The sequence below is a fragment of the Theropithecus gelada genome, chromosome 2, assembly GCF_003255815.1.
Source record: "Theropithecus gelada isolate Dixy chromosome 2, Tgel_1.0, whole genome shotgun sequence".
Lineage (NCBI taxonomy): Eukaryota > Metazoa > Chordata > Mammalia > Primates > Cercopithecidae > Theropithecus > Theropithecus gelada.
The window spans coordinates 39,657,536-39,674,003 of NC_037669.1; the positions used below are offsets into that span (position 1 = coordinate 39,657,536).

The following is a 16,468-nucleotide window of genomic DNA, read 5'->3' on the forward strand; positions in this document are numbered from 1 at the left end:
GATATTTAGCTGAGGATATTTCTAAGCAAAGTGTTGAAGGAGCAACTTGGTTCCTCCTGACTGCTTATCGTAAAATGCAAATGGCAAGAGATTAATTGAAGAAGCAATTGTTAAGCAAAAAGAAATCAGAATGTGAAGATTTGGAAAATTCTTAGCCTGTTCATATTGGAAAAAAAGAGAAAGCTCTTTCTGATGGGAATGCTAAGGGTCGGTTAACAGACATTTGATAAGTGTATGGGATTATATGAGCAGAAACATTGCAGGATGAAATTAAGGAAGCCTATTGATTGGACTTCTTGAATTAGACAGGATGGGATGATAGACCTATTCAGCTGCAAACGTGCACTATTCTTCAAGAAGAAGGAAAAATGATTCCACAGGAGATCCAGAGGTCATCAGGGCCATTGTCCCAGTTTCAACAGGCCAGGTGGCTTTCACCATGAGCTTTGGAGGAAGGATCACCCAGTGGACCCCAGCTCATCTGAGCTATGGGGTGGGACCCTGGGTCAGCAGAGCTACAGGGAGCAGACACTTACCTAGAGTCATGGGGATGGGGCACTGTAGAGTCAAAGGGGCAGGGCCATGGGAATGATGCTGCCACCCCAGTGGGCTTAGAAAGCAAGACACTAAGCCAAAGAAGACTATACTCAAGAATTAAGATCCAGTGGAATTTGCTTTGCCAGGTTGTGGACTTGCTTAGGATCCATCACCCATTTCTTTCTTCTGATTTTTCCCTTTTGGAAGGAAATATGTCCCCTATGCCTCTCCCACCATAGTATTTTAGAAGCACATAGTGTGGCTGGTTTCACAGGCTCATAGGTGGAGAATAATTTTGCCTCAGGACAAGTCATATCTTGAGTCTTACCCGTACTTCATTTGGATAATATTTATGAGAATTTGAACTGTAGACTTTAGAGTTGATGTGGGAATGAGTTAAGATTTTTGGTATTGTTGGTGTAGAATGAATGCTGAAGAACATGAATTCTACCTGGGGTAGAATGCTATGATTGAAATGTGTCCCTGAAAATGCATATGTTGAAGCTATAACCCCCAATGTGGTATTTGGAGACAGGACCTTTGGAAGAGAATTAGGGTTAGATAAGGTAATGAGGGCAGAACCCTCATGATGGGGTTATTGCTTTTACGAGAAGAGACATCACAGTGCTTCTCCTCTCCTTCTTCCTCTCTCCCTCTGCCATTCTCCGTCTCTCTCTCTCTTCCTTTCTCCCTCTCTTCCTCCACTTTCAATGTGAAGACACAGTGAGAAGGTGGCCATCTAGATGCCAGAAAGAGAACTTTCAACCAAAACTAACCATGCTGGCACCTTGATCTTGGACTTGTACCCTCTAGAACTGTGAGAAAAGAAATTTCTGCTGTTTAAGCTATTCAATCCATGGTATTTTGTTATGACAGCCTGAGCTAAGACACTTACTGTGTTCAAAGGGTAAATGCCAATATTGAAAATTTCAAGAGAACTGGACATAATAAAAATGATATAGCATATTTGAAGAAAATAGAAATTCCAGAATTTAAAAATACAGTAGCAAAAATGAGAAACTCAGTGAATCTCTCCTCAGAGATATTTAGAAAGAAGCATGGAAAGACAAAAGGATAGGAATTTATAGAAGAGAGAGAAGGATAGATTTAGAATAACTTAATGATTTAGAAAAGGAGAAAAAGTGAGTAGGTATGGACCACTGATTGAATAAATTTGACTACTAAAGGAAGGAATAATATGTTGGGAGATCATATGGAATATGAATTTTCCAAAAATAATAAAAGAATTGTTTTCAAGAAGACTTCTTAACCCTAAGCAGAATAAATAAAAAGAAAACCATACCTAGATACATCTTAGAATACTAATACTGCTGAAAGCCAAAAAGAAAAAAACCTTTAAAAGCATTCAGAGAAAAATGATAAATTACCTTCAGAAGAGCAACAATTAAGCTGACAGTTGACTTCTCGTCAGAAACAATGAAAGCCAAAAAGATGGAATGATATGTTCAATATATCAAAATAGCAAAATAAAGTAGGATTCTATGCAAATGTATTCTTCATGCAAACATATTCTTCAAGAATGGCAATGAAAGACATTTTCAGACAAATGAAACTAATAAAATTTGTCACTAGGAGATCTGCAACACAAGAAATTATTAAAGTGTGCTTTTTAAGCAGAAGAAAAATTATCCCAGGTGGAAGGTTGGAAATAAATTTAAGGACAGGTATGTGGATTGGCTTATTGATTGCATAAAACAATAATTACAAGAAACAGCAGTAATAGGAGCAATGCAGTTATAAAACAAAAGAGTAATATATAAGTCAGAAGAGGGCTAAATAGATTAAATTGTTCTAAGACACTTGCATTGTCTAGGAGGAAGATAAAAGTATAAGTTGACATTGATAATTCAATGATCCGTGATAACTCAAGGATGCATTTTGTAACCTCTAGGGTAACTCTGAAGGGATAGTAAGGAGATATATGACATCTAAACTAACAGAAGAAAATGGGATTAAGTTTTCAAAACACTCAATACAAAAAGCAGATAGAAAGGAGAAAAAAGGAAACAGAACCAATAGAAAGCACTGAATAAAATGGTAGATGTAAACCAAAATTTGTCATTGAGTACATTAAATGTGAATGGACAAAATATTCCAAGTAAAGTCAGAATTTACCAGACTGAATAAAAATCATACTAAATTATATGCTGCTTGCAAGAAGCCTATATAAAATCTAAATATACAAAATGGTTGCAAGTTAAAAGATTGAAAAAGATACCATAAAAACACCACCCATAGAAAAGCAGATATAGCAATATTCATATCAAAGAAAACTTTAAGGCACAAAGTATTAGAGAAAAAGAGGGACATGCCATAAAAATAAAGGTCTAATTTATTGGGAAGATATAATGTCACAATTTAAATATACTTAATAGCACGGCCTTACCCTATAGCAAAATTTAACAGAACTGCCTGTAGAAATAGACAAATCCACAATAATTCTGGGAAATTTTAATCTTTATCAGGAACTAACAAGCGAGCAGAGAGAAAAAACATTTAAAAATGTAATATTTGGCTGGGTGCAGTGGCTCACGTCTGTAATCCCAGCAAATTTGGGAGGCCAAGGCGGGTGGATCAGTTCAGCTCAGGAGTTCGCAACTAGCCTGGTCAACATGGTGAAACCCTGTCTCTACAAAAAATACAAAAAAAATTAGCCAGGTATGGTGGTGTGCACCTGTAGTCCCAGCTACTTGGGAAACTGAGGCAGGAGGATTGCTTGAGCCCAGGAGGCAGAGGTTGCAGTGAACTGAGATCATGCCACTGCACCCCAGCCTGAGTGACAGAGCAAGACCTTGTCTCAATAATAATAATAAAATTAAAATGGAATATTTTAGATACATAATTTTTAAAAACTTGGCCTACTGGACATTTATAGAATATTATGCCCAACAACTACAGATGCATGTTCTTGCCAAGGGCAGAGGGACATTACCAAGGGAAAGAGAAGCCAGGGGAGCTGTGTGGGCTGGCATGATGGATTAGGGTGCAGAGGAGCCCCTAGGGTGAGGCCAAATTTTCCCATATAATGTTAGCTTTAGGTTTTAGGTAGATACCCTTTTTCTGGTTGAGAAATGTTTGAATCCATCATGTTATTTAACCAGTTATGTCAGTAATAAAATTCACTCAGTTCCATGGACCTAACCATTGACACTTCTATCATTTTTTGTTTTTTGTGGGTTTTTGTGTATATGTGGTGTTTGGTTGGTTGGTTGGTTGGTTGGTTGGTTGGTTTTTGGTCAGAAAGAGAAGCTGAATGTTCTGACTTGCACCATCACTCTGACATTCAGTGATTCAGAGTGATAAAGTTTCAGTGTGATTTTTTCCAGCTCAGGGCCAAGACTGAGATTTTTGTAAGTAAGAGCACCATCCTCAGCCACTGTCGCAGAACACTGACTGGCTTTGGAAATTGGCTGTTACTGCAGACTCGGTAATATTTTTTAATGAATCTGTCCTAATGTTGCAAGGCAAGCAGAACTCACATGCAGAGCTTATGCTATGGTGAAGTCCCTTCACTGGCAACTAACATTATTTGAATCCCAAATAATATACTTCCTATGTTATGAAAAGTTAAAACAAGAAGGAAGATCTTCATTCCTACATGTATTTGCATTGGATATATTTTCTGAGCCTAAACTACTTTTCTAGGAGCAATTTTGGACTTTGAAACAAGTGCAAAGGAAATGTCAAAATCTATTTATCTGCAATGGAAGCATGTCCATCTTACCTTCAACTGGAAGTAATCTGTATTGTAATGACATGCTAAAAAGAACATATCAAGAGAAGAATCTAATAGAATTCTATAAATGCCTTCCAAGCAATACATATGGATATTTATATAAAAGTATATAATTGTGGATGGATACCAGTATTGGCCATACCGTTCTGAATGAAAAGACATTTTCAAAGATGACATAGGGATGTGATAAGATAGGGGAAAATCTCATTTTCAAAGATGAAATGAGAAAGAGGAAAGTCTATTTACACATCACTATTAATAAATGAACATTTGCAATCAATTTCAATGACTTGAACCCAAATTAAGCAAAATGTTATTCCCCCAATAAGAATTCCATTCTTTTCATTAAGATAACTATATCACAAAAAGCTATAGTCAATTATTAGTAGTATATTTTGAATTTTATCAAAAATGTTATGAAAATTTGTTTTCTCTTTTGTTAAATGAGTATCATTGATTTTGCCATTTGACTCACAAAACCTAAAATATTTACTATTAAGCCCTTTTCAGAAAAAGTTTATCATTCCTTACTCTACAGTAATTACAATGAAGTAGAACTAAATATAACATATGGAAGAATCTCACAAATATAATAAGCACCATAATAAGCCAAATCCAAAAATAATCCACAGTATGAGTTTATTTATATAAAGTTCAAAACCAACAGCATCAAACTAGAGTGTTTAGGAATTCATACTTAGAAAGTTAAGGTATAACGAAAAGTAAGAAAGTGACTACTGTAAAAATAAAATAAAAATCAGAATAGTGATTACTTTTAGGAGGTAAAGAGAGGATTGTGATTGGGAAGGGGTAAATGGGAGCTTATGGAATACTATTTCCTGACCTGGGTGATATTTACACAGATGAGTACTGTACATTAATTCATTAGGCTGCACGTTGCTTTTAGGTACTTTCCTATATGTGTCATATTCCACAGTTGAAAGTTAGTAATACAAAAACATATGAAAGTATAAAACTCATTGGTAAAAGTAAGTACATGGTCAAATTCAGAATATTCTAATACTGTAATGATGGCGTGTAAATCACTTTTATCTTTAGTATGAAGGTTAAAAGACAAAACTATTAAAAATAATACCTACAATAATTTGTTAAGGGATATACAACATAAAAATATGTAAATTGTGAAATTGAAAACACAGATGTTGAGGAGGGTGGATAAAAAGTGTAGAGTTCTTGCATGCAATCAAATTTAAGTTGTTACCAGTTTAAAATAGCCTATTGTAACTATAAGGTGTTTTATATATTCCTCATGGTGAGTACAAAGCAAAAAACGTATGTTAAATACACAAAAGGTGAAGAGCAAGAAATCAAAGCATATTACTAGAGAAAGTCACCTAATTACAAAGGAATACAGCAAGAGAGGAAGAAAGGAACAAGGACCTACAGAACAACCATAAAACAATGAACCAAATGATAGTAGTAAGTCTTTATCAATAATTACCTTGAATGTAATTAGATTAAATTCTCCAATGCAAAGACATAGAGTGGCTGAGTGGATAAAAACAAACAAATGAGACCTATGTCCAGCCTACAAGAGACTCACTTCACAGTTTAAGGACTCACATAGCCTGAAAGTGAAAAGATGAAAAAAGATACTCAATGCAAATAGAAACCAAAATAGAACAAGTGTAGCTAAACTTACATCAGATAAAATAGGTTTTAAGTAAAAAACTATAAAATGAGACCAAAAAGTCATTATGTGATGATAAAGTGGTCAATTCATCAAGAGGCTTTAACAATTATAAATATATGTGCACTCAACATTGGAGCACCTACATATATAAAGCAAATATTAATAGATATGAAGGGAGAGCTAGACTGTAATACAGTAATAGTGAGGACCTCCAGTATCCCACTTTCAGCAATGAACAGAACATCTAGACAAAAAATCAATAGAGAAATATCAGACTTATGCTACACCTTAGACCAAATGGACCTAACAGACATATATAGAATATTCCATCCACTAGCAGCAGAATACACATTCTCCTCAAATACACACAGAACATTCTCCAAGACTGATGACTGATAAACAAGCCTAACAAACTTAAGAAGATTGAAATTATAGCCAGTATTTTTTTCCAACCACAGTGGTATATAAAATAGAAATCAGTAACAGAAGGGATTTCAGAAAATTCACAATTACATGGAAATTAAACAACATGGTCCTGAACAACAAGAAGTCAAAGAAGAATTGAAAAGGGAAATTAAAAAAAAATACCTTGAGGCAAATGAAAATGGAAACACAAGACATAATTATGGGATGCAACAAAAGCAGTTCTAAGAGGGAAATTTATAGCAATATGTGCTTGCATCGAAAAAGAAGAAAGATCTCTAGTAAACAACGTAATATTACACCTCAAAGAACTAAAAAAAGAACAAACTAAGCCCAAAATTAGTAGAAGGAAAGAAATAATAAAGATTAGACCCAAAATAAGTGAAGTAGAGACTAGAAAAATAATAGAAAAGATCAACAGAACTAAAAGTTGGTATTTTGAAAAAATAAAATTGACAAACCTTTAACTAGACTACTTAAGGACAGAGAGGGAAGACTCGAGGAAAATCAGAAGTAAAAGAGGAGACATTACAACTGATACCACAGAAATGCAAAAGATAAAAGACTACTATAAACAACTATATACCAACAATTTGGACAATCTAGAAGAAATGGATAAATGTCTAGACACATGCAACCTATCAAGACTGAACCATGAAGAAAATAGAAAATCAGGATAGACCAATAACAAATAAGGGCATTGAATCAGTAATGAAAAGAACCTCATCAAAGAAAATCCCAGGCAGGACCCAAGGGCTTCACTGCTGAATCCTACCAAACATTTAAATTGCAATGTCTTCCAAAAAAAACTGAAAAGGAAGGAATACTTCCAAACTCATTTTATAAGGTTAGCATTACTTTTATTTCAAAACTAGACAAGGATACTACGAGAAAGAAAAATTATAGGCCAATATCCCTGATTAACATACATGCAAAAATTCTCAAAAAAAAAGTAACAAACTAAATTCAACAAATTAAAAGGATCTTTCACCATGATCAAGTGGGATTTATCCTAGAGATGAAAGAATGGCTCAACATACACAAATCTATAAATGTGATATACCATATTAACAGAATGAAGGACAAAAATCACATGATCATATGAATAGATTCAGAAAAAAATTTGACAAATTCAATACTCTTTCATGACAAAAAAAAAAAAACTCTTAACAGAGTTGTTATAGAACAAATGTACCTCAACATAGTAAAATCCATATATGACAAATCCACAACTAACATCATTCTCAACAGTAAAAAGTTGAAGCCTTTTCCTCTAAGATCAGAAATAGACAAGGATGCTCCACTCTTGCTACTTCTATTCAACATAGTACTGGAAATTTCAGCCAGCACAGTTGGGCAAGAGAAAGAAATAAAAGGCACCCGCATTGGAAAGGAAGAAGTTAAATTGTGTTTCTTTGCAGGTGACATGGTCTTATATATAGAAAACCCTAATGACTCCAACAAAAAAAACTAATAGAAATGATAAAGGAATTAGGTTACAGGTACAAAATCAACATACAAAAATCAGTAGCATTTCTATACATTAACAACAAGCTATACAAAAAAGAAATCAAGAAAACAATCCCATTTATAATAGCTACAAGGAAAAAATAAAATACTTTGGAGTAAATTGGATCAAGGAGACCTGTACATTGAAAACTATCAAACATTGATGAAAGAAATTGAAGAAGACACAATGAAATGAAAGGATATCCCGTGTTCATGGATTGAAAGAATTAATATTGTTTAAATATCCATGCTACTTAATGCAATCTACAGATTCAATGCAATCTACAGATTCACTGCAATCTCTATTAAAATTCCAATGACATTTTTCACAGAAATAGAAAAGGCAATCCTAAAATTCATATGGAACCATAAAAGACCCCAAGTAGCTAAAATAATCTTGAAGCAAAAAGAACAAAGCCATCACACTAACGGACTTAAAAATCTACTGCAAAGCTATGCTAATCAAAACAGCATGGTACTACACACAAAGACCAATGGAACATAATAGCCCAGAAATATGCCCACGGATTTGTGGTTAATTGATTTTTGACAAAGGTGCCAAGAACACACAATGGGAAAAGGACAGTCTTTTCAATAAATGATGCTGAAAAAACTGGGTATCTACATACAGAAGAATGAAATTGGAACCTTTTCTCCACACCATATTCAAAACCCAACTCAAAATGGATTAAACACTTAAACATAAGTCCTCATACTGCAAAACTGCGAGAAGAAAACATAAGGGAAAAACTCGTCTAACATTGGTCTGGATGATGATCTTTTGGATATGACTCAAAAGTACAGGCAACAAAAGTGAAAATAGAAAAAAGGATTACATCAAACTAAAAAGTTTTAGCAAAACAAAAAACAATAAACAGAGTGAAGAGACATCCTGCTAAATGGGAGAAAATATTTGCAAACTGTACATCTGGTAAGAGGTTAATATTCAAAATATGTGAGGAACTCAAACCACTCAATAGCAAGAAAGTAAATAACCCAATTAAAAAACGGGCAAAGGACTGAATATACATTTCTCAAAAGAAGACACATATGAATGGCCAACAGATACATGAAAAAAATGTCCAACGTTATAATCATTCAAGAAATGCAAACGAAAACCACAATGTGATATCACCTCATACTGTTAGAATGGCTATTATCAAAAAGACAAAAAATAAGTGTTGAGGAGGATGTGAAGAAAGGAGAACCCTTGCACATTGTTGGTGGGAATGTAAATTAGTACAGCCATTGTGGAAAACATTATGGAGGTCCTCAAAAAATAAAAAATAGAACTACCATATGATCCAGCAATTCCACAACTGGGTATATATCCAAAGGAAATGAAATCAGTGTGTGAAAGAGATATCTACACTCCTATGTTCACTGCAGCATTAATCACAATAGCCAAGATTTGAAATCAACCTAAGTGTCCATCAACAGATGATGGTATACACACAATTGAATACTATTCAGCCTTAAAGAAAAAAGAAGGAAATCCTGTCATTTGCAGCAACATGTCTGAACCTGGAGGGCATTATGCTAAGTGAAATAAGCCAGGCACAGAAATACCAGCATAATGCCATGAACCAGGCATAATGCATCCACACACATACACATATGCTATCACTTACATGTAGAATAGAAAAAAGTTGAACTCATAGAAGTAAAGGGTAGAATGTTGGTTGCCAGAAGCTAGTGTGGTAGGGAGATGTTGATCAAAGGATATAAATTTCCATTAGGAAGAATAAGTTCAAAGGATGCATTGTACAACCATGGTGACTATATTTAATAACAATATATTATATTTTGAAAATAGCAAAGAGAGATTTTAAGCACTCTTTCCCCCAAAAATGAAAAGTATATGAAGTAGTACCTATGTTAATTAGCTCGACTGAGCCATTCTACAATGTGTACGTATTTCAAACCATCATGCTGTACCTGACAAATATATATAATCTTTCTTTGTCAGTTAAAAGTAAATAAATGAAATAGTAAAGGATGTTGGCAGTAAGTCAAAGTAAAATGGAAAGAGAATCAGAAACAGTACTTATGTCCTCCAATGTCTACATATTAACTTTTCCCAAACAAATGTTCCATGGATAACTGCTCTTCAGGACATTCATAAGCAGGCCTGCTCCTGGTATTTGCAAGACCCAGGTCAAGAGGATGAATTGAAGCTTCATATCATATGAAAATATATAAAGTTGTAAATTAGGCTAACATACTGTTAGATAAAATTTATTCTACCCACCTACTTTCACAAACATGTCTTTGAGATGATAACATTGAAAAATGGGTAAGCAGCTATGGGTTTTATGTAATTGAAAGATGGCAAGAACCAAAGATGATAAACTTAGTTATTATAGTACATGTCTGACTCTTCTGTTTATGGTCCAGTAATATTTGGACAAGTAATGAAATAAAGGCATACCTGGTTTTTTAAAAGTTAGAAATACATATGTATGTATACAAACAAATATATATATGTATATACATTATGCCTGCAATATACAGAGAATATTTCTGGAAAGGTCAATAAGAAATTGGTAGGTAGCTGTTGCCAGGCATGGAAACTGGGGACTGGAGTTCACACTTGGGGAAAAGAGATTTACCTTCCTCATGTTGACATTCTTTTGTATTTTTATTTTTTTTATGATGTATGTATATTATTTTCAATTACAACCCAGTTAATGTACATATTTTTTTAAGTGCTAGAATTTGGAAACTGACACACTGCGAAGTAAGAAACATCTGGATCCCTAAGGCTTATAAATGGCAGAGCTGGGGTATGTGTGGGGCTGTCGGAGTTCAAAGCTAGGGCTCAGACACACTGTATCACAGTAATTTTTTGCATGTATTGATCTGATAATGAATGTTTCTAAAAGATGACATAATCATAAACATTTGTTTGGCTCTTTTTTACAGATTGTGATTAAAAAAATAAAAAGAAGCAGTGCGAATCATCATAAAGAATTCCAATGGTCTGCACTTCTCCCAAAGTGTGCACTGCTCATAAACTTGCCAATGTGTGTTTCGTGAGAAAGGAGACTTGTTTTCCTTAAACACCCAATAATTTAAAATGGTTTTCAGTAATAATAATCAAATGAAAAATCTTCATTCTCTTCAGTGTCTTCTAGACGCCCTACTTAAAAAGAACATTTTCTTATGTCTCATTTCAATATTTTGTTAACTATGAGGATGTGCTGGTTTGTTGAATCAAACAAAAGGAAATGTTGTGGAATATTTTTCCAAGTAGTTTTGGTTCACTATTCGCAGGACATTGGCATTATCTACTAAGGCTGAAAATGTGCATATTCCATGACTCAGGATTTTATCTCCCAGATATATATTCAACAGAAATGCATGAGTATGCGCACCAACAGGCATGACAAAAATATTTATAGTAGTGGTATTCACAATAGTCCCAAACTGGAAACCCAAGTGTCCATCTTCATTGGAACAGAAAACTATGCTTTGGTCTACTTCTACAGTGGCACATCAACCCACTTCTGAGCTTTAGATCTAAGAAGTATGTTCATGCAACAGCCATAGAGATGGTGCTGTTGAAAGGCAATCTGCCCATCCTGTGTATTGACAAGCATCAGGATTCCATGAGGATTCTTCCTCAAAGGCTGGCAAATAGGAAAAAACAGTAAATGAGCAAAAACATCAACATGGAACTCAAGTAAAGAATTTATAGAGGAAAGTGTGTGCTACTCTGAAAACAATAAAAGCTTATGTTAGAAAATATCTTACTGTAAGAAACAAGTAAAATTTCAGAAACATTTGGTGGGTGTTTTTAATAGGAGTCAAAAAGAAAGGGTCTTTTCAGAAACTGAAGTAGGGAATAATAAGAACAGACAAGGTCAAAAAATAGACAGATGTGGGCTGAAAAGGAAAGAAAATGGGCTAAGATGGGAAAAATGTAAAAAGATTTAAAATCCAGCAACAAAATTTACACATTCATTTGGATGCAGTGAAAAGGGCAGAAACATCACAGCAGAGAATAAAATTGGTAATGTTGGCGACACATTTATTAAGTGCTCCAATATGAGATGGGAAGGAATGGGCAAAGTGATTAAAATGACAGCAGTTAGCTGTAGGTAACCTATCCCACAGCAATCGGAGTTCTTGAAGAAGAAACCAGAACAAATAAGATAGAAACAATAATCAGAGTTTAATAATTAATTTTCTGAGTTTTTTTTTTAAACTAAGTATACAAACTTGAAAGGGTTCACCTTGCCCTAGCAAAACTAGGATTGGGGCACCTTTTTTTCCCTTGAGGATCACTGACAAAAAAACACTGCACCAATAAGGAAGCAACTAAATTTTGTTTTGTTCTTTAAAAAATGCTAACCTGAACTAGGTAAAGTTATATCATTTGCTTTTGAAATAAAACATCAGGAACACAAAAAGAGAAGTGAGTTAGGTTGGGCTGATGGGATAGAAGGCAGGAGGCGAATGCTATACAGCTGGGAACAGCAGACTTTCTGTAAAGGGCCAAATGGTAACTATATTAGTGTTTGCGGGTCAGATGGTCTCCATCATAACTGTGTACTCAACTCTGCTGTTGTAGGGTAAGAGCAGCACTAGGTGACGCAGAAATGAATGAGCATGACTGTGTTCCAGTAAAATTTTATTTTAATTAAAATCAATTCATGTTTGAAAAAGGATTTAAAATAGCTTCTGATAAAGGACATACGTAATGAAACTTAAAGTATGATATTTTCTTTAAAAATCTTTGTCCTTGGCCGGGCGCGGTGGCTCAAGCCTGTAATCCCAGCACTTTGGGAGGCCGAGACGGGTGGATCACGAGGTCAGGAGATCGAGACCATCCTGGCTAACACGGTGAAACCCCGTCTCTACTAAAAAATACAAAAAACTAGCCGGGAGCAGAGGTGGGCGCCTGTAGTCCCAGCTACTCGGGAGGCTGAGGCAGGAGAATGGCGGGAACTCGGGAGGCGGAGCTTGCAGTGAGCTGAGGTCCGGCCACTGCACTCCAGCCTGGGCGACAGAGCAAGACTCTGTCTCAAAAAAAATAAATAAATAAATAAATAAAATAAAATAAAAATCTTTGTCCTTATGTAGACTTCTAAAACTATGTTTTGTGTTTAGAATGTCAAGGAAAATACAAGTTTTTATACAATTCTCATTGACTAATTGAAGTTTACCAGGAGAAGAAAACTTTTTCCTGGTACTGGCAATCTTTTACTTATAATGGCTTGAGTTAAAAAGCTCCAACTTTTCTAATTTTTGCTTTTGAAAATAAAACACCTATAGTGATAATAAAAACACACACTTAAAGCCATGTGGTCATAGTGACTGGAGCCATGTAGTGAATTGGGGCCAGACTAGTATGATCAATAGCAATGCACAATCACAACGAACTGTCTGAGACAGAAAACTTTTTGCACGGATGCATAATCAGATATAGTGAATCATTGTAAAGAGAGGCAGTGCTTTAGCTGGAGGCAAGGTAAAATCCAAAAGGAAAGTATGCAGTGTGGGTAAAGGATCTCTTTAGGATGAGAAACTGTTAGCACAAAATTGTTGGGAATTCTAAGTTCCTGAAGTACAGAACTCCCAGACAAATTATGTTAGAGCCTGAGTGTTAGTTCAGGAGGAGCTTCCACTGCTAACTCCCATCCCCCTACTCAGTTCTAGGCCACTGGTACCCACCTGAGGGTAGAGTTGTATTTACAAACACTTGGAGTGATTTTATGCAACAAACTGCACAGAGGACTATAGACTCGGTTACTGGGGGAGTGGAGAATGCCAGCAAGCCCCTGAGTAACAGTGAATGGCCTTCAACTGTGCTTACCAATTGTGGAACAAAAGCCAGCTAGAACCCTAGCAATATAGTAGTGTTATGGGATTTTGGGGGTGTTGCTTTTCTGGCCAGAAACCTCTGTGGACAGTGGAGCCTTTGCCTGAGTTCTTGTCCTGTGTCCGGGAAGAATGAGGTATGCAGACAAGTAGAGGGTGAGCAAGATGAAGAGCAGTTTTGTTGAGTGTTAGTACAGCTCAGAGGAGACCCACAGTAGGTAGCTCCTCTTTGTAGGTAGGTCATCCCATTGAGTGTTCAGCTCTCAGCAAAAAGGAGGCAATGGAGTGGATGGCTCCTCTCTGCAGGCAGGTCATCACGATGAGTATTCAGCTCTCAGCAGAGAAGGTAGTGCCTCTCTGCAGCTGGTCATTCAGACATCTCCTCTGCTCTGGCTGAGTCCATGGTTTTTTTAGCTTCAGAGAGGGGAAGTGCATGCTGATTGGTCCATGCGCAGCCATGGGCAGGCCCAGGAAAAAAGCGATATAAACTCCCCCTCCAGGCAGCAGTACTGGCAGCCTGGCCCCCAGGCTTCAGGACTTCTCGGCATGAAGGTGGGACTTCACTGAGGCCCTGCCCCCTTCTGCCCAGGAGCTGTCTGCCTCCCTTGTCATTCATGGCACCCAGGCTCTTACTGCCAAGGGATGCCTGCAGGCCAGCGCTGAACTGCCCTCAGCACCCCCTCAGCTTCCCTCCTGTGCTCTTCAGTGCCCAAAGACAGGAGGGGGCCAAGGTAGCAGGGGGCTGGCATGTCAGCACTGCCTTGAGCGTGCGCCCACCCCGCTGGCCTGCGACAGTGCCCCAGCTCAGCCCCAACCTTGCTCCACAATCAGAGCATGCACCAGGAGTGGGGAGAAGCCAGGTAGCAGGAGCAGGCACTTCCAAGCCTGCAAGAGCAGAGGGGCATTCCAGGGCCTCCAAGAGTGCAGGGATGCCTGAGTCCTGCTGCTCCTGCCTGCTCCCAGTCCCCCAAGAGCAAAGGGAAGCTCACATCTGCAGCCACGGTTGGGTGGCTGCAGCCCTACTGAGAGGGCAAGGCTCCTGCCTGCTCTGTGGAGTGGGAGGCCAGGTTCTACAGCCATGGTTTGGGTGGCTACAGTGGCACCGGGGGAGTTCCCATCCCAACTCAGAAGGGCAGGGCTCGCGCTTGTCCCCAGCTCCCACCAGCTCCACGGAGGGTGCAGCCGAGGCTGCAGCATGAGGGTGTAGCATGGAAGTTAAGGGAGCAGGCTCTGGACCCAGACTGTCTGGGTTGAAATCACAGTCCAAGTTCAGTGTGTCGGACAGGTTATTTAATCCCACTAAGCCTTAGCTTCCTCATGTGTAAAATGGTATAACCATAGAATGTACATCATGAGGTTGATGTTGGGATATAATGTATTAATTTACATAAAAAGCTTAGAGCAGCACGCAACACACGGTAAACACTCAATAAGCACCAAGTAGCTAATTTTACTATCCCAAAGGGATAAAGGACAAAAGAGAAATAGGTGGAGCATGTTTCCCGCTTATAAGGAAAATGACCACACCTACCACTGTATAGATAGTGGCGCAGTGGATATCAGTGTCTAACCCATCAGATGAGTTTCTTCATCACATTTGGGGAAGAATAAGAGACAGAGAGAATATGGATGTGCTATCATCTGCCCCTCCCCTAACCCCTCCAGCAAGAAAGGGATAGGAATGAGTACCTCATGTTCTGTAGAAACTTGAGGTGTTGAGAATAAGGGCTCCCTCCCTACCAGATATCAGTGCAGTAGAAGGAAGCCATAAGTATTGCACAGAAGAACTTCCCAGAAAACTTAGCTACAATCATTGAAGGAGGCATCTTTTATGATAGGTGTCAAATGTTGAGGAAACTGGAAGGGAGGACTACAGTGGTTCTTGGCTGTGGCTGCATGCTAAAACCACCTGAGTACTTTAAAAAAAAAAAAAAAAAAGTTCCTTGAGTTTCACCTCAGGCCAAGTAAGATAGAATCTTTAGAAGTGGAGCCCAAGCAAAGGGGATTTTTTTTTAAAGTTTCTCAAGTGATTTAATGTACATTCCAAGTTGAGAATAGATGACATGTTTCCTAAGGAAATTGTCCCTCTCCAAGCATTTACCATTCATACTTACTACAGAAGACATGTCTTCAGTCCAGGTTCTAATGATATTTTCTTTGTAAAGCGTAAAGAATTTCAAAGGCAAGAAAAAAAAATATGTGAGAAAACACTGATACTGGACATAGTCATAACACTCTGTACTTCCTCAGTAACACACTTGATAGTAATTTCCTGCGTAATCGTCTCTCTCACTGGCGTGTGAGGGCAGGGCAGCAGCTGTACCTAGTGAATTCATTTGTTTGCATCTGTAGTGCTTAGTCCAGTCTCTGGCACGTATCAATCCCTCAGTAGGTATTTATTGAATGAAATTCTACATACTTAATGTTTGTAAAAACAAACATTTGTGTGGTTTTAGAGAACGTTTATTATGTCTCGGCATATTACAGTACGAAATGAGTTTCAAGGACAAAATTCTAATTTATAACATTCATTCCTTATAAATGTTTAACTTTTTGTGATTCAACTTGTGAATGTTATCAAGGAACCAAGTAAGTCATAAAGGAAGGGAGAGGCCTTGTGTATGACATCCTAAAAGGAATTTATCCCATTTATCCTTGTACAAATGACATTTGACAACTTAAGAAACCTCCAACAGAAGTTTCAGAGAAGCAAAAATGTTCTTTTCACTGTTTCTTTTATTTTTAATAAAAATTAAAGATAT

General features: G+C 37.0%; 1 protein-coding gene across 3 annotated transcripts in view; it reads left to right on the top strand.

The window, feature by feature from the left end:
- The window catches only part of MAATS1 (MYCBP associated and testis expressed 1), a 63,365-nt gene extending 50,768 nt beyond the window's left edge, over nucleotides 1-12,597 (top strand). For all 3 annotated transcript variants that reach the window (XM_025376127.1, XM_025376128.1, XM_025376129.1), the window contains one exon: nucleotides 10,806-12,597. The gene's annotated coding sequence lies outside the window, so the exon portion shown is untranslated. The remainder of the gene's footprint in view (nucleotides 1-10,805) is intronic.
- Nucleotides 12,598-16,468: the final 3,871 nt, after the last annotated feature.